Raw genomic sequence first — 18,864 nt, 5'->3', positions numbered from 1 at the left:
CCTTTTGGCCGCCATTGCAGCTGTGAATCATTCTCAATAAGATTCTGTGCCATTCTACAAACTTTGTACAAACTTTGCACAACTCTTAGGGCAACATATACTTGAAAATAGTGTATGGTCTATGCCAAAGACACACCAGAATGGCTTTTCCAAGAGGTGTTGAGCGTTCCAGAGTGTTCCAGCCACATTCCTGACTTAAATGTGCCTGAAAATCAGAGACAAGGTTTGAATATTGCTGCCTATCAATGACAAATGTACTGAACTTTAACACATTTTTTGACAAAATAAATTTTGACAAAAACCATGGATAAATGTTGGATAAAGAGTTGTGCAAAGTTGGTAGAATCTTATTCAAAATGATTGCCAAAGCAGCTTCCAACAAGTATTAACTCTGGGGCGTGAAGAAATGCACAATCAAGACATTATTTATTAATTTTTTTGTGGAAAATATTTGTCATTTTTCTTTAACTTTTATAATGTAGAGTAGGTTGTGGTACAGGGGAAATCGGTACAGGGGAAATCTGTTTTGTATTCTATTTTTAAGCTTGTTTTATAAGGCAGCAAAATGTGAAGACTGCAAGGGGTGTGTCGACTATCGCAAGCGACTGTATAGGGATGTTCTATATACACGGATGTTCTGTATGTAAACACATACAAACAAAACTCACATTTTACTAAACTTTGTCCTGAACACTTTTGTCCTCAATGAGCAGTGCCTTCGGAAAAGTATTCAGACCCCTTGACTTAAAATAGATTAAATTGTTTTTTCCCCTCATCAATCTACCCACAATACCGCATTATGACAAAGCAAAAACAACCGCAGACCACATGTATGGCCTTGGGTGGGCGACCAGTTTGTCAACGTTGTGAACAGAGTGCCCCATGATGGGGGTGGGGTTATGGTATGGGCAGGCATACGGACAAACGAAACACAATTTCATTTTATTGATGACAATTTGAATGCACAGAAATACCATGACGAGTACCCGAGGCCCATTTCTTTTAAGGAATCTGTGACCAACAGATGCATATCTGTATTCCCAATCATGTGAAATCCATATTATAGGGCCTAATTCATTTATTTAAATTGACTGATTTCCTAATACTGTAACTCAGTAAAATCATGTTAAATACATCCCTTCACCATGCTGACACTTCCTGGTAATTCAGGCTTCTCTGTGTACTGAACTCCATCACTCTCACCACCTCTGCAGCTACAGCACGCATGGAAGCCATGGATACGAGGCTCCTTCCCACCTCAGTCAAAATGCCACGTCTGCTCTTTTCATCAGAGGAACCTGCATTTTTAATGAGTCCATAACACCACAGAAAGAAGAGCAGGAATGGTGCTCGGACCGCCAAGTCAATTCCAATATCCCTGTATCTCTCTTTCACACTGTTCTCCTCGTGTCTTCCTCTTTTCCTCCCTCCCCTCCTTTCCTCATTCACTCTGCAGAAAGTAAAAGAATGAGAAAGAAAGCTAAAACTAAGTCTGTCATGTGTCAGGGATGTTGAGAAATCCTGGGGAACACACAAGTTACGAGGGATTCGTTCTCCTTGTTTACAAAAGCAAAAACTGGACATAAACTTTCTCTCATGTCTCTGATGCCCTCAGCCAGACATAGACAAGGGGAGAGAATGTGGAGACTTTGAGGAGTTGACACAGTTAGTCATAGTCTTGCAGTGAGGGGAGGGGGGGGGGGGGGTAGAAGGGACTGAGGCTCAGCGCTTAAAGGATTGGGGCCTGGCTCTGACAGCTCTCTCCTGCATTCTGACAGCTCTTTGTTTAGGGTCTCACTGGAGGAGCTCCAGGGGTTCACTGTGTTCTCCAATGCTGCTGCAGACACACAAGCCTGCCCTCAGTATACGGCTATGCACCAGCTGTCTCCTTCTCACTCTCGCGTTAGTGCACTCCATGTCTTGATAGACGCGTGAACAACACCGGGTTTGCATGTGTCAGTGTGCGTTTCATCCACTAGGCTGGCTCTGATGCTCTGTGCTGTATATTGGCTTTGAAGCCGCTTCTCTGCAGCCTTCCTGATTTTAGAGCTTTGCCCTGCATATTGACTCTGATATATTGTAGCTGTAAACATCATTCCGTCTCTCTCATTTCTCTCTTCCTCTCTTCCACTTTCCTTTTCTCTCGCTCTCTCTGTCTGTCACTCCATCATGTCTCTAATGTCTCTCTCGGTGTCTCTCTCTTTTGCTTTTCCTCTCCATCTCCCTCCCTCCTTCCTCTCTCTCTCGCTCCACTGCTGCACTTAAAAACATTTTTTTTAAAGATGAGCAAACATGGAGGCTGCCTCCAGAATTCATATTCAGAGCCTTTCCATCTCTCCATCTCTCCTTCCGCCAGCATTATTCCTCCCCCAGAGCCCTGGCACAGGATTAGAGTTAAATGAGAAATGTATTGTTTCCTTTATTCAGTAAAGTCAAAGAGTAATGGAGTTAATATGTCTTCTTTTGAGGAGGGAGAGCGATTAGGGCCTCTGTTAGGAGAGATGGAATCACTGCCTTAAAAGACGGAATAAAAATGTCAGTGTGTCTTTAATGACAGTCGACTTGACATTTCCTACCAATCTTTTTCATCGGAAATACTCATCCCGAATGTTTATTATTCTCCTGAGCCCACCAGAGAAAAATGCCTTGTCATTCTACTGTGTGATGCTACAGTGTGCTCTGGTCCCAGTTTTATCATCTTTATATTGACTGGTTTAGAAAGAGTGGTCCCGTCTTTTCTCCGCATTTCTTTTGTGGTTTAAAACGGTTTATTTATTAACCTTGTGAGGGTCTGAAAAGAGATTTACCAACACGATTTTGATCAAATGAGATTTGGAGGAGAAACAGATTGAATATGTTAGCAGATATCTAAGACCCTTAGCAGATTCTCCTCTGAGAAAGTGAGAGGACTGAGGAGGGAAGTGTGTGTAACCTGAGAAAGGCCAGGCTTGTTGTATTGAGCCCTAACTTATGAGGGTGGTATTATGTCTCTTCACATTTGACAACCTTGCAAATTTCAGTCTCATATAAGCGGGAATTTGCTTAGCCTCCTTAACAGTTACCATGCCAGCACAGCAATCGTGCCTAATGGATTTTCTGTACCCAGTTATTGCTGAACACACAAATAGTTATGGCAGGAACAAAGGCTTTTTTCTTACACAGAGTGGGGAGTGAAAGTGTAGTTTTACAGAGTTGGGAAGGAAAATGCTACTGTTTCCGTTCTCACACACATACATTTATTTAAGGGTCTATTGCTCCATTTCTGAATTAGATTCTGGTTCCAAACAAATAGGCCACAGCCTTCCAGTCTCTTTGTGAAGCGTATTACGAGTATAGGCAACCCTGATCCTGCCATCTGATTGGATCTGATTTTAAGCAGGTGGGTGGGACTTTATCAATAAAGCCAATGAGCGACTAGCAGGGTTGTATGAAAACTACTAGTTGTGAATCTCTATTGTAGATATGTAGAGCCCCTGTGAGACCACAGTGTTTGGCACAAATGCCTTCACAGGAGCCTTCCACCATGATGCCACCTGAATCAACATATCTTTGGATTAGAAGGGATTGTTTCTCCTGGAAGCTCATTTGGTGAGCTCAGTTGAATAGCAGATTCAGATGGGATGTCTGGAGAGAAAGGAGAGATTCTGGATAGGAGCTCTGAATACGGCCTTCATTTTGAACCCTGAAAACAAGGCTACTTTTACAGTAAAGCAAAATTAGAGACTTTGCGAGATAGAAGTTGTGTGAATCCACAGCCTGACTGCATTTCCTTCCTAAATGTTCTCTCCTTTGAGCTTTTGAAGCGTTCAGAGTTTGAGGTGTGCTGAACAGTGCTGACAAAGCCAAAAGGCTGTGCACTCGGGTGGCTGGATCGATGCAGTACCATGGCGGCATGGCCTGCGGGAACTGCTGCCACCATCCCTCATAACGTACTCTATGTCCTCATCTACCTCTCTGTCAAATCTCGGGCCGATGCAGGAGAAAGATTTATGCATAGCCATTCTACATGAGACATACTGCAGATGGAGCTGAGGCAGAATTATTTCCTATTGCGATGCTCAATGCTGTACGGTTGTATTTGTTCTTGCAGATGACGGCACAGTGGTTTTGGTAACGGTTCAACGTGCATGTTGATATTAAAGCCATGAAACTACAGTAATGAGCATTCTAAGTTCATGATTATGTAGCATCAAGATACAAAGACACCAAGCAATTGCTCAGTATTGGTCGTATGATAGCATAACAAGCATGACCTTCCGAACTTTGACCTGATCCCTTTTGACTTCACCAATCATTAGTAGCGAATATATCTTTTTTTATCAGAAGGTCTATAAAAGTGATTTCTTATCAGTTAATAACAAATAGAGAGAGGGAGAGAGAGAGAGACGGGGTAAACATGCACACGTTTGACCTTTTTGAAGGGTTTTCCATACTGCGGTAAGAGTCCAGTGGTGATAAGAATATTGGTTTTGGCGCCATGGCCCAGGGAGACAGGTCTCCTATTCCCAGGCAGGAGATAGCTGACCAGAGGAGCCAAGCCTCTCCGTTTGTGCCTGTGCATTTGAAGAAGAAAATAAGCCACACTGCAGACCAGAACACTGAGGGGGAAAACACACACCAGCACACAGAAGAGTATCAGATCATTATGATAATAGACTGGGAGGTGGGTTGGCTCTCATGGGAGAGAAGGGGAAACGGGTTTGGAGGGTAAGGAATGATTGTAGGAGATCATACTCTATTAATGTCACAGGGAAATTGGTTTGCCTCCATAGCCATGACATGCATAATAAAGACATACATAGGAATATATTAAAGACTATGCTTCCTGTATTGCATTACATTCAGTACCTGGGTCCTATGCTTTTAAAGCTGGTCTGAGATGTGGTATGTGAGCGGCTAAAAGAGCAGTGTAACATTGCATTCCATTGATAACTGTCACTTGAGACACCAAAGTGAACTTAGAAGAGGGCCTTGTCGAAATCCTCTCCTTTCATTATCCCTGTGATCTCAACATTTTCTCAGTGTTTGTCAGAGGGAGAGATCAAACACTCTGAAGAAGATATGTAGAAAGCACGCTGCAAATGTATTAGTCTGGATTTTCTGGAACGGTCCTCATTGACTTCAAAGTAAATTGATGTAAAAATAAATTCAGATTTTTTTGCTGCAAGTCAAGTACTTTGTATGACATTTTTTTTGGTTAAAATGTCAGTTTACGTGATCAAATAATCTCAGTCTGTTTATACAGACCGAGATTAAGGGTTGTTTAAGGGTAGTTAAGACAGTCAGCTAGTGTTAAGAGTAAAATGGTATGACTCTATTGAATGTTCTTAGATTCATCTAGCCATCACATTATAAGGGTAGTTTGTGATTTTGGCAGAGTCAGATAACCTTGTGGATTCCATTTGTATGTCTCTGCGTCCAGTCCGGTATAAAGGAAGTTAGAGGTAGTTTTGCAAGACAATGCTAACATCATGCTAGCTGTTCCCATAGACTCCCAGCCATTATGCTAATGCTAGTTAGCAATTGCACTAACGCTACTTAGCAACTTCCTTCAAACTTCAAACTAGCCTTCATTTCTCAGAACAAGAATAGACTGATGAGTTTCAGAAGTAAGTACTCTGTTTCTGGCCATTTTGAGCTTGTAATTGAACCCACAAATGCTGATGCTCCAGATACTCAAATAGTCTAAAGAAGGCCAGTTGTATTGCTACTTTAATCAGGACAACAGTTTTCAGCTGTGCTAACATAATTGAAAAAGGGTTTTCTAATGATCAATTAGCCTTTTAAAATGATAAACTTGAATTAGCTAACACAACGTGCCATTGAAAAACAGGAGTGATGGTTGCTGATAATGGGCCTCTGTACGCATATGTTGATATCTCATAAATAATCTGCCATTTCCAGCTACAATAGTCAATTACAACATTAACAATGTCTACACCGTATTTCTGATCAAGTTGATGTTATTTAAATGGACAAAAAAAATGCTTTCCTTTCAAAAACAAGGACATTTCTATGTGATCCCAAACGTGTATGTTGTTAGCTTGTCCCTGGCTGTGACATTGTACATAGCTCTATTTATGTAGTCCATAATCTGGTCCAATTCATTCGGTGTTATGTGTGTGCACGTGCATGACTGCATGTCTTTGTCCACTTTAATGTATACACTACAAGGCTGGCTCTGAATGTTAAAAAACCTTTTCATCGGGTGAAGATCAGTCCGCATCGATTCCTGCTTTTACTTGAACAAAGCTTACCGGTTCAATACCACTGGTCAGAGTGCAATTATCCTTATAATGCCAACGTCTGCAACTGGCTTCCAACAATCTATGTCCATATTGTCTCTGTATATTTGCGGTGCCTACATAAGCACATGTAATGGTTGTCAGTAGACTAGGCATCCTGGGGGGGGGACGACCTCTTTGTGTGCCCATTAAAGACTGTACTAGGATCATGAGGATAATAATGATACACTGAATCAATGGGGTGACATGTATTGTGACATGCGATGGGAACTCCAAATGACAAAAGGGACGTGTGAATCGCAGGGAAATATTACTTTGGCATTCATTTGCGCAAGTGTCACTTTCCTCCACTGGCCTGATGCACTTCCGCTGGGAGAGAGTGACAATGCATATTGAGTCCCCTTGATGTAATAACATCAGTTACATCCTTAAGACACAGAAACATACAATGGGGACAGTTGTAGATAGATGTCAACGACAAGTAGTCAATTTGCTGTAGGTGACTTCAGGTGGCCTTGATCTCCTTGAATGCAGAATACAAATGACTGTCTCACCTCGTCCAATCCAGAGCAAGGGGTTTCAGACAAATAGTTGGCCCGTGTCTATGGGTTGCCCTGGGGAACCAGAGTGGAGGATTAGAGCATAATGGATGAGAGTGAGGGATAATGAAGGAGATCCGTCTTAAGTCTAATCACTGGTTTAAGGAGACATGATCTGGTCAGAGAGAGAGAGAGAGAGAAGACTGTCTACCTGGTCTGATTACTCACAGCCAGTCACTATTCATCAGATACTGTGCAGGTACTGTACATCGTAACATTGATACCCACTACCCAGTAGATATTCTACACCTCAACATAGGAACCCACTTCCTAGTACATACTGTAGGTGCTCAGATATTCTACCAACATCAATATTGTCAGGGGTTAGTGTTGCTGAGGACATAGTCCCAACCATGGCATTGCAATCTTCTATTGCGGTTCAGTATACGCCACCTGTATGTTGCTGTTGTTCCTCGATTTATGCACCACCGTAGTTGCACACATCATGATTCATCGGTTATTTATTTATTCATTTCCTCTCTACATTATTTGCCTTTCATTTTAATATGTTCTTCAATGAATACAGACATTTTTGTTTCTGTCTCAGTGGGTATTTGTAATGCTAATTAGGCTAATTGTACAAAATCAAATCAAGATGCTGAACACGGCAGCTAAACAATCACCAGGGATGTCTGGGAACACGTCCTGCTAATAATCAGAGACTGGGAAAAGGCTGCTGGGTTTCGGGGAGAGGAGGGGTTAGAGAGGGTTAAGCACTACGGTAGTAAGAGAGGGATGCAGAGCAGGAGGGAGGGATAGAGAGAAAATGAAAGAGACACACAGCGATGCTGATTACCTTCTAAAGACAGTTCCAGTTCCCCTGAGGGAGGGAGAAGAGACCATTTTTAGTCTTCTAGTATTTATTAAGCCTGCCTCCAGGGTAATCAGGATTGGCTAAAAAAAATACTCGTTGGAGGAGGACTAGACAATAACATTATACACTTGCCAGTCTGTGCTGATGTCTTCCTGATGTCTTCCTTCATGCACATTGGCCAACATCTTTATAACCAATAAGGAAAGTTAAATGCTGATTGTACCTTTCTGTACACTGTATCTGCATCTTACATTTTGCGCTACAGATAAACAGATAAAGAGTTGACTATCTGTAAATGTATCTCAGTTCCTCTCTCTGTTTCCCCTGATTTCCTCCCCCCACCCCCCCCCCGGTCTGTTCCTAGTGTACATGTGGCTCTCTGTAAATTGCCCCATGCTGTGGTCATAGCATGTAGCTGATGGCTATGTGATATTATTACATTGTACTTTGAGATAACAGGCGGTGTGATCTGCTGTGTCTTCTTAAGGAAGATATTGCTCTGATAAAGCACTTCTCTGTGCCTCTGAATTGAAGGGGACGCCTTGGAGGCAAGTTCTGTTGAGTGGGAGTCAGATGAAAGGAATAAGAGAGTAGTTCTGTTTGTCCAGTATGCACCGTGTCAGAGGGGAATGCATGTCTTAAGATAGCATTTTAAAGGGACTCTCAGTCCAATTAGGGCAGCTCTTTCCGTTGGTTACTTCCCTAATGCAAATCCGATGCCAAATTCACTTGACACAGACTGAGATTAGGGTGGAGTTTGTAAAATAGCGTTCAGTTATATCTAGTGTTAATTCTCAGTTGTGATGCTCAGGCTGACCGGAGAGCTATACGAGCCTCACGAATTTAGATAATTCTTGGATGTAGGATCCGGTGGGTGCAGGTTAATATTGTCATCATGTTCGTTAGGGACTTGGGGGGGGGGGGGGGGGGTACTGTGCATCTATTTTCTTAAAATTCCCTTCTGGTTCTTAATTGGACCATAAATACCACAGAATGGGATTGATAAACGGTGTGTGTATTTTCAGCAGGTTGGGGTCAGGTTCAAGTTGGATTTTGCAGTGCTTGAAGTTGGTCCAGGCAGAGGTAGATCATTCTTTTGAACTGTCGGGCTGGGTGTGGGGCATCAGTAGTTCTTAGCATAACCTTGAAGATGTCACTAATGCACCTGATGGATAGTGTGTGTTTGGGCCCAGGAGACACACACTGACGCCCCCTAGCTGTGGATGGCTCATAAGAGACAACACATACACACACAAACACACACACACACACACACACACACACACACACATCACACACTCAGAAAGCTCCCTGGGCTGAATGGAGGTGTATAAATCACATTGACGCTTCGCACTGTGATCTGTGACCCAGTCTTTTAATTGCATCCGTTCTGCCTTCCTCCCATACTCATTCTTTACCTCGTTCCCCGGGTTTCGTCCAGCCGTACCCACGAGAAGCTCTAATGCAGAGATAAGAGAGGAGACGAGATCTGTGGACCTTTACCACTCTGCCCGCGGGCCCGGTGAAGACGCCTCCTGATAGGCCGGCAGCACAGACTGAACAGACTCTGCTGAAAACACACTTTGATTAATGACACCGTCTGTGTCCACTCAGGCACTGTGTCACTCCTGACACTCAGTATGGTGACACAATCATTTTGGTGCCTTCATAAAACATAGAGCACTCTGGAATCTTGCCAATATGAATAACATGTTTGATTGGAAAATCCAAGATGATTGTGAGCAATATGGGATATGATCTCGGTCAGATGCTTTAAACTTTCTGTCTGCTCTCTACATTCCATTTCTGTTGAAGGTGCTGTTGACAGGAAGTCCTGGTTATATCACATACTGTACATCTCCTATAACAATACCGCACTCAAGCATACACACACATAAATATACACACATATATACATACATATACACATACATATACACACACACACATACACACACACACACACACACATACAGTGGGGCAAAAAAGTATTTAGTCAGCCAATTGTGCAAGTTCTGCCACTTAAAAAGATGAGAGAGGCCTGTAATTTTCATCATAGGTACACTTCAACTTTAATTTGCAAATTAATTAATTAAAAATCCTATAATGTGATTTTCTGGATTTTTTTTTCTCATTTTGTCTGTCATAGTTGAGGTGTATCAATGATGAAAATTACAGGCCTCTCATCTTTTTAAGTGGGAGAACTTGCACAATTGGGGGCTGACTAAATACTTTTTTGCCCCAATGTACGTACGTACGTACGTACGTACATACATACATACATACATACATACATACATACATACATACATACATACATACACATATCAGCTTGCCAACGCTCTTGAGTCACAGTTGGTTCCCTTGTCATGGGCAGAGCTGTCAGAGGGGGAAAGTGTGAGCTTTTAGTTAAGCAATAGGGAACGAGAGGCAGAGGAATTTATTTCATTTCCTAAGGCGACGCAAAACACTTTGAGAAAAGTCACATTGCAAAGGTACCTGCAGTGCCTTAACACAGCAGCATGTAAATGGAAGGGATTTAACCTCCCCCTTTAGCACAATACATCATTCTGATCAAAGTAGATTCAGATGGATTCAACTCTGGTGGGTTGTAGAAGGGAGGCGAAGGATTTAGAAATGTCATTTCATGAGATGCATTCTTCAGGATGCACCAACTCTGCCATCAAACACAGCGCCAAACACTGCAGAAGGACAGATGGATATGTTGTGTCCAGCCATGCACTTTCCCTCTTCAAGTCTGACCATACTAAGTGCTGTAGCTCCAACACAAGCCTTATGGTGTTAACTTGCAACTCCGCCCTCCCAGTTCAACTAAACCCACTACTGTTAATGTGTCACAGTGTGTCGGATTTATCACCAGTCCCTGTGTTGTTCTCCTTCTCCTCTTCTCAGCCAGTCAAACACTGTTATTTGCAAATTTAGTGGGAGGCGCTGATTGGCCTGTTGGGTTGAAGGAAGCGGCAGGGTGGCAGGCAAAATGTTTACTTAGCTCCGCTCCACCACCGAGATAAACACAGTCCAAATAAAGGAACACAAGGCTGGATCCGAGGCTTTTCTCAGGCCTTCTCTACACCCCGCAGACACCAGAACATGCCATGGTTGGCTCAACTAGGGCTGTAACCTGGGACTACCGCCTGGTTGCAGCATCACACTGGTCTCACCCTGCTTCCTGTGTGACCCTGGTTTCCCATCCATCTGAAGGACTGGGAGGCACAGGGAGGATCCTGGTACATCTCTGGGATAAGATGCCCTCTAGTCCATTGAGATGGAAAGGGACCCTGCTTTACCATCTAACATCTGAAGGACTGGGAGGCACAGGAAGGATCCTGTTACATCTCTGGGATAAGATGCCCTCTAGTCCATTGAGATGGAAAGGGACCCTGCTTTACCATCTAACATCTGAAGGACTGGGAGGCACAGGAAGGATCCTGTTACATCTCTGGGATAAGATGCCCTCTAGTCCATTGAGATGGAAAGGGACCTATTTGTGTGTTAGTGGTTGGGTGTGAACTGTGAAGAGAGAATCTAACGTAGCTGCCGTTTGTGGCTGGCTGATGCCTTTGTCCTGCTAGCCTGTTTGCATTAAAGCATGTCTGAGCGGCACTGACAGTCAGCCAGTCTGTGGGGGAAAAGAGAGGAGGATAGGGGGATGTGGGGTTAATTATGTAGGCGAGGGATAGGAAAGGGAGATGTGGCTAAGAGAAGGGAATGGGAGAGGAGAATAAAGCGAGGGAGGGGATAGCAGAATGCAGCAGAGTGGATAAGGGAGAGGGAGGACAGGGAAGGTTGTGTTGAGGTGAAAACAAACACACAACAGCAGCCTGAGCAGTGTTAGCACCTGCCACTAACATTATCTACGTCTAATATTATGTACGTCTAATATTATGTACATCTATTATGTACGTCTAATATTATGTACATCTAATATTATGTACGTCTAATATTATGTATGTCTAATATGATGTATGTCTAATATTATGTACGTCTAATATGTATAGTGGGGCAAAAAAGTATTTAGTCAGACAACAATTGTCTAAGTTCTCCCACTTCAAAAGATGAGAGGCCTGTAATTTTCATCATACGTACACTTCAACTATGACAGACAAAATGAGGGAAAAAAATCCAGAAATCACATTGTAGGATTTTTAATGAATTTATTTGCAAATTATGGTGGAATTATATGGTCAATAACAAAAGTTTATCTCAATACTTTGTTATATACCCTTGACAATGACAGAGGTCAAACTTTTTCTGTAAGTCTTCACAACGTTTTCACACACTGTTGCTGGTATTTTGGCCCATTCCTCCATGCAGATCTCCTCTAGAGCAGTGATGTTTTGGGGCTGTTGCTGGGCAACACAGACTTTCAACTCCCTCCAAAGATTTTCTATGGGGTTGAGATCTGGAGACTGGCTTGGCCACTCCAGGACCTTGAAATGCTTCTTACGAAGCCACTCCTTCGTTGCCCGGGCAGTGTGTTTGGGATCATTGTCATGCTAAAAAGACCCAGACACGTTTCATCTTCAATGCCCTTGCTGATGGAAGGAGGTTTTCACTCAAAATCTCCCGATACATGGCCCCATTCATTCTTTCCTTTATACGGATCTGTCGTCCTGGTCCCTTTGCAGAAAAACAGTCCCAAAGCATGATGTTTCCACCCCCATGCTTCACAGTAGGTATGGTGTTCTTTGGATCCAACTCAGCATTCTTTGTCCTCCAAACACGACGAGTTGAGTTTTTACTAAAAAGTTATATTTTGGTTTCATCTGACCAAAATGACATTATCCCAATCTTCTTCTGGATCATCCAAATGCTCTCTAGCAAACTTCAGGCGGGCCTGGACATGTACTGGCTTAAGCAGGGGGACACGTCTGGCACTGCAGCATTTGAGTCCCTGGCGGCATAGTGTGTTACTGATGGTAGGCTTTGTTACTTTGGTCCCAGCTCTCTGCAGGTCATTCGCTAGGTCCCCCCGTGTGGTTCTGGGATTTTTGCTCACCTATCTTGTGATCATTTTGACCCCACGGGGTGAGATCTTGCGTAGAGCCCCAGATCGAGGGAGATTATCAGTGGTCTTGTATGTCTTCCATTCCCTAATAATTGCTCCCACAGTTGATTTCTTCAAACCAAGCTGCTTACCTATTGCAGATTCAGTCTTCCCAGCCATAGTGGAGTTTGGAGTGTGACTGTTTGAGGTTGTGGACAGGTGTCTTTTATACTGATAACAAGTTGAAACAGGTGCCATTAGTACAGGTAACAAGTGGAGGACAGAGGAGCTAAAGCCTTCAGAGGAGCTAAAGCCTTCATTTCTAAGAACAAGAATAGACTGACGATTTTCAGAAGAAAGTTATTTGTTTCTGGCCATTTTGAGCCTGTAATCAAACCTAAAAATGCTGATGCTCCAGATACTCAAATAGTCTAAAGAAGGCCAGTTTTATTGCTTCTTTAATCAGACAACAGTTTTCAGTGGTTCTAACAGAATTGCAAAAGGGTTTTCTAATGATCAATTAGCCTTTTTAAATTATGAACTTGGATTAGCTAACACAACGTGCCATTGGAAAACAGGACCGATGGTTGCTGATAATGGGCCTCTGTACACCTATGTAGATTTTCTATTAAAAATCAGCTGTTTCCATCTACAATAGTCATTTACAACGATATCAATGTCTACACTGTACTTCTGATCAATTTGATGTTATTTTAATGGACAAAAAAATGTCATTGTCTTTGAAAAACAAGGACATTTCTAAGTGACCCCAAACTTTTGAACGGTAGTGTTTATCAGGTAGTGCATAACAGCGTTTCAGTGTGGTACAGAACGGATCGCTCCGCCGAGCGTGACTGCCTTTGTCAGTGGTGACAGACTACTCCGGAGGTCAGAGGGGTTTGGGGGGGGGGGGTCACGGCTGCCTGCGCCCTCTGTCCTGTCCTGCCGTTGTGACACGCTGGCCGCTCTGTCTGTCGGACAGAATGTTCAGTGCCGGTACACACACACCCTGAGCATCAGAGCAGAATGGCCCCCGCAGCACCAGCCCTCCATACCCTGCCAAACATCCTAGTCTATGTGAAGACACACACACACACACGCACAAATATACATGAAAATGCTGTACTGCACCCAGGAGTTATACTTGGCTCAAACCCAATGAACCTCTACACATACACACATGTGCGTGCGAACACGTCCAAATCTGAGCAGACCTTGGCTCAATAGCCCTAAAGGCCCTGCTCCATCGACCCGAGCCAAACGTAGCCAGTGCAGGTGGAGCCTATCAAGTGTGATGTGACTGGTGCAGACTTGGACATACACCATGATGTCTACCGGGGCTTAGCGGAGCAGCAACCATGGCGATGCCCTTCGTCCTCAGATGCATACTGTACTGTACATGTCATACTGATAGAGAAGAACAACCCTGACAGCAGCCAGCTGGGAACTCACTGAGATCAACATCAAAGCACCAGGTGCATACAGTAGGCCCTACATACTGAGATAACAGAGCCCTGCAGAATGGGCAGACATGGACTATGGTATATCTCATCTCGTTGGCTTTTATGCTGTTGTATAGGTTCCACACAGTGAGTTCATGCCCCTCAGCTTCTGGCTAAGTCATCCTCCCTCTTTAATCAGATTAACAGTGTGCGTGATGAAGTGGGGCCGGAGGCAGCATTGATTAAACCTGAGGGACGGCAGGGTTTTAATAAAGGCAGCTCCGATCTCTGGAGAGCATGGGGTTCACTGACCTTCAGGGACGTCTGCTGAGAAAACAAACACTTGAGTCCTGTCTTCATTCATTCTGAACGTGAACGCTCTGAAAGGTTTTAAAGCACACCTGGCAGCAGCTCAATTCACACCTTGACTAGGCCAGCCGCAGATGCTTTTGCCTCTCATGCACCAACTCTCTCCCCTCCACTCTCTCCCCCTCCTCTCTCTCTCTCTATCTCCCCTCCTTTTTCTCTCTACCCTCCTCTATCTGTCTATCTCTCCCCCCCCTCCTCACTCTCCCCATCCTCTCTCTCCACTCCTCTCTCTGTCTCTCTCTTTCTCTCCCCCCTCCTCACTTTCACCATCCTCTCTCTTCACTCCTCTCTCTCTCTTTCTCTCCCCCCTCCTCACTTTCACCATCCTCTCTCTTCACTCTTCTCTCTCTCTGTCTCTCTCTTTTTCTCCCCCCTCCTCACTTTCCCCGTCCTCTCTCTCCACTCCTCTCTCTCTCTGTCTCTCTCTTTCTCTCCCCCCTCCTCACTTTCCCCATCCTCTCTCTCCACTCCTCTCTCTCTCTGTCTCTCTCTTTCTCTCCCCCTCTTCACTTTCAACATCCTCTCTCTCCACTCCTCTCTCTCTCTGTCTCTCTCTTTCTCTCCCCCTCCTCACTTTCCCCATCCTCTCTCTCCACTCCTCTCTCTCTCTGTCTCTCTCTTTCTCTCCCCCTCCTCACTTTCCCCATCCTCTCTCTCCACTCCTCTCTCTCTCTGTCTCTCTCTTTCTCTCCCCCCTCCCCACTTTCCCCATCCTCTCTCGCTCTCTCTCTTTCTCTCCCCCTCCTCACTTTCACCATCCTCTCTCGCTCTCTCTCTTTCTCTCCCCCCTCCTCACTTTCCCCATCCTCTCTCTGTCTCTCTCTTTCTCTCCCCCCTCCTCACTTTCACCATCCTCTCTCTTCACTCCTCTCTCTCTCTCTGTCTCTCTCTTTCTCTCCCCCTCCTCACTTTCCCCATCATCTCTCTCCACTCCTCTCGCTCTCTGTCTCTCTTTCTCTCCCCCTCCTCACTTTCCCCATCCTCTCTCTCCACTCCTCTCTCTCTCTGTCTCTCTCTTTCTCTCCCCCTCCTCACTTTCCCCATCCTCTCTCCACTCCTCTCTCTCTCTGTCTCTCTCTTTCTCTCCCCCCTCCTCACTCTCCCCATCCTCTCTCTCCACTCCTCTCTCTCTCTGTCTCACTCTTCTCTCCCCCTCCTCACTCTCCCCATCCTCTCTCTCCACTCCTCTCTCTCTCTGTCTCTCTCTTTCTCTCCCCCCCTCCCCTTTCCCCATCCTCTCTCTCCACTCCTCTCTCTGTCTCTCTCTTTCTCTCCCCCCCTCACTTTCCCCATCCTCTCTCTCCACTCCTCTCGCTCTCTGCTCTCTCTTTCTCTCTCCCTCCTCACTCTCCCCATCCTCTCTCTCCACTCCTCTCTCTCTCTCTCTCTTCTCTCTCTCTCCTCCTCACTTTCCCCATCCTCTCTCTCCACTCCTCTCTCTCTGTCTCTCTCTTTCTCTCCCCCCTCCTCCCTTTCCCCATCCTCTCTCTCCACTCCTCTCTCTCTGTCTCTCTCTTTCTCTCCCCCCTCCTCACTTTCCCCATCCTCTCTCTCCACTCCTCTCTCTCTCTGTCTCTCTCTTTCTCTCCCCCTCCTCACTTTCACCATCCTCTCTCTCCACTCCTCTCTCTCTCTGTCTCTCTCTTTCTCTCCCCCTCCTCACTTTCACCATCCTCTCTCGCTCTCTCTTTCTCTCCCCTCCTCACATTCACCATCCTCTCTCGCTCTCTCTTTCTCTCCCCTCCTCACGTTCACCATCCTCTCTCGCTCTCTCTTTCTCTCCCCCTCCTCACTTTCACCATCATCTCTCACTCTCTCTTTCTCTCCCCCTCCTCACTTCCCCATCCTCTCTCTCCACTCCTCTCTCTCTCTGTCTCTCTCTTTCTCTCCCCCTCCTCACTTTCCCCATCCTCTCTCTCCACCATCCTCTCTGTCTCTCTCTTTCTCTCCCCCCTCCTCACTTTCCCCATCCTCTCTCGCTCTCTCTCTTTCTCTCCCCCCTCCTCACTTTCACCATCCTCTCTCGCTCTCTCTCTTTCTCTCCCCTCCTCACTTTCACCATCATCTCTCTCCACTCCTCTCTCTCTCTCTTTCTCTCCCCCTCCTCACTTTCCCCATCCTCTCTCTCCACTCCTCTCTCTCTCTCTCTCTCTTTCTCTCCCCTCCTCACTTTCCCCATCCTCTCTCTCCATTCCTCTCTCTCTCTGTCTCTATATTTATCTCCCCCCTCCTCACTTTCCCCATCCTCTCTCTCCATTCCTCTCTCTCCCACTCTGTCTCTCAAGCTCACTTTTCTCACTGTTTTATTTCTGTCTCTCATCATCCCTTTATCTCTTATTTTCCCCCACAGCTTGATGTATTAGTAAATCAGCACTGTCTCCACTATGGCGTGATGGCGTGAGGCGCATTGGTGGTTATTCCATTGTATCTGACTGTGTTCCAGATCTGTTACACTGTACCTGGATTATTTCCGTCACAGTTGAATGGATGGTATTTGTAGCGGTCCCTGTTAACTGGATGTGTCAGTAAACACAGCGTGTCCCCTCCTCTCTGGTATGTCAGCAGGTGGGCTGAGAGCTGGCCCAGTGCCCTCCGAGACCAAGCCTGCCTGTCACAACGACACGCCACAGCGCCACCGCCAAGGCCATGCGTGTGTTCCCATGCCAACCACCCCGCTGTCACAGGGGCACAGGGCCACGGGTACAGACGTGCCCTCAGAACCCTGTGCCTTTCTTATGCTAGTGCACACGCACACACACACACACACACACACACACACACACACACACACACAACACACACAGCCTCAGAACACACACCCCTACAGTGAGCCCCCCAAGTCACACGCCACAAGAAACTCGCTTAAATGACAACATTTAGTCTGTTCTGTTTAAGCACATTGCAGCCATTGGCACAATACAGCCTGTTCTTTGCTGTGGCACCAAACTGGTTGTTTTTCACATAGAACCATGTTGTTTCTGTTTCGAGTGTTACTGCAAACTGTGAGACGTTGCTCATGACTGATCTTACATTTGAAACCTCAAAATAGTGAAGGAGTGAACAGTTAATAATTTCTTGTTTGGATGTGAATTTCTCCACATGGAAGAGACTTGCTGTGCTCTGCAGAGCTTCCTTCCAGGGTAGAGAAGGTGGATTGTGTTTGTCTGTTGCTGTAAGATTGATGCACACATTGTCAAAATGATGTTTGCCGTTCCTCCATTACACGTACAATTACTCTCCGGGCGAAGTCGCAGCCTAATTTGTGTGATGGGTGCCTGCAGTTGTTGAAAATATTTTGTGTTGTATTAGTCTGTTGTTTGGTGCATCTTTTGAAAGGAAGCTGGGCGATAAATTGGATAGATGGCTTGATAAAAAGCTTGTTGTGCAGAATTCTTCACGGTGGATTTAGAAAAATGACATCTTCCCGGCTCATAACAGACGATTTGTTCCCAGGGTGATTTATGAAATCAATGTGTCTTGTTATCAGCAGCAGGAGTGTGACTGAGAGATAAGATCGGCACACAGCCTTTTTAAACAGAGGGAGAAGGGGATGGAAGCTGTGTGTGTGTGTGTGTGTGTGTGTGTGTGTGTGTGTGTGTGTGTGTGTGTGTGTGTGTGTGTGTGTGTGTGTGTGTGTGTGTGTGTGTGTGTGTGTGTGTGTGTGTGTGTGTGTGTGTGTGTGTGTATCTTTCCTATATGATAACTTGAGATAATCCTGCAACAGCGCAGCACTAGGACTGAGTAAGGAAAAATAACAGAAAATGAAATGTCTAAATTGATTCATCCAGAGTCCACCGTTTCTAGAATGCTGCTTATTGTCCCCAGCAATGTGCAGACATCATAATGATCATAAAAGCCATTCCACCAGGAATAATGTTACGGGAGTAAATAAAGACCAGTTATTTGGCCCAACAGTAATTACAAGTCAGAGCCTGGTTAACCTTGGTGATTTACAGACACTTAAATCCCCTTCTTAAGACCGTGTTATTGTATTTATTGTGTGTGTATGTGTGCATGTCTTTTCTGTTGGTGTTGTATCAGTTACTTCGGCAGCGTTCACACCTCCATTCTCAGACAAAGTGCTACAGATTGTTTATACCACATGACGAATGCTGCTGTGAGACCCGGTTTATTTTCCTGCTTGCCTCTTATCCCTCTCTGGGCTCCACTAAACAGGCCCGGGCTCTAGAAGCATCCCTCAGGTGTCCGTGATGGCACCATCTGCTAACTAGAGATGCCTAGACATTTATCAGTGGCACGGCCACAGGAGAGAATGTTTTCATACCCTCCGTCTCTGACAAGACACTACCTACATGACTCACTCTGTTGGGACACTTGGTGATGACAGAATGCTTCAGCACTCAATTCTGGAGGTGGCATATGCCAA

The 18,864-nt window shown here is 45.0% G+C and overlaps 1 protein-coding gene across 2 annotated transcripts in view; it reads left to right on the top strand.

Moving 5' to 3' along the window:
- LOC135542116 (cadherin-4-like) overlaps window positions 1-18,864 on the top strand; it is a 250,989-nt gene that overhangs the window by 151,834 nt on the left and 80,291 nt on the right. The window lies entirely within an intron of this gene.

Source organism: Oncorhynchus masou, chromosome 6, assembly GCF_036934945.1.
Source record: "Oncorhynchus masou masou isolate Uvic2021 chromosome 6, UVic_Omas_1.1, whole genome shotgun sequence".
Classification (NCBI taxonomy): Eukaryota; Metazoa; Chordata; class Actinopteri; order Salmoniformes; family Salmonidae; genus Oncorhynchus; species Oncorhynchus masou.
The sequence above is the reverse complement of the archived record's forward strand: the minus strand, read 5'-3'. Positions and strand labels throughout refer to the sequence as shown.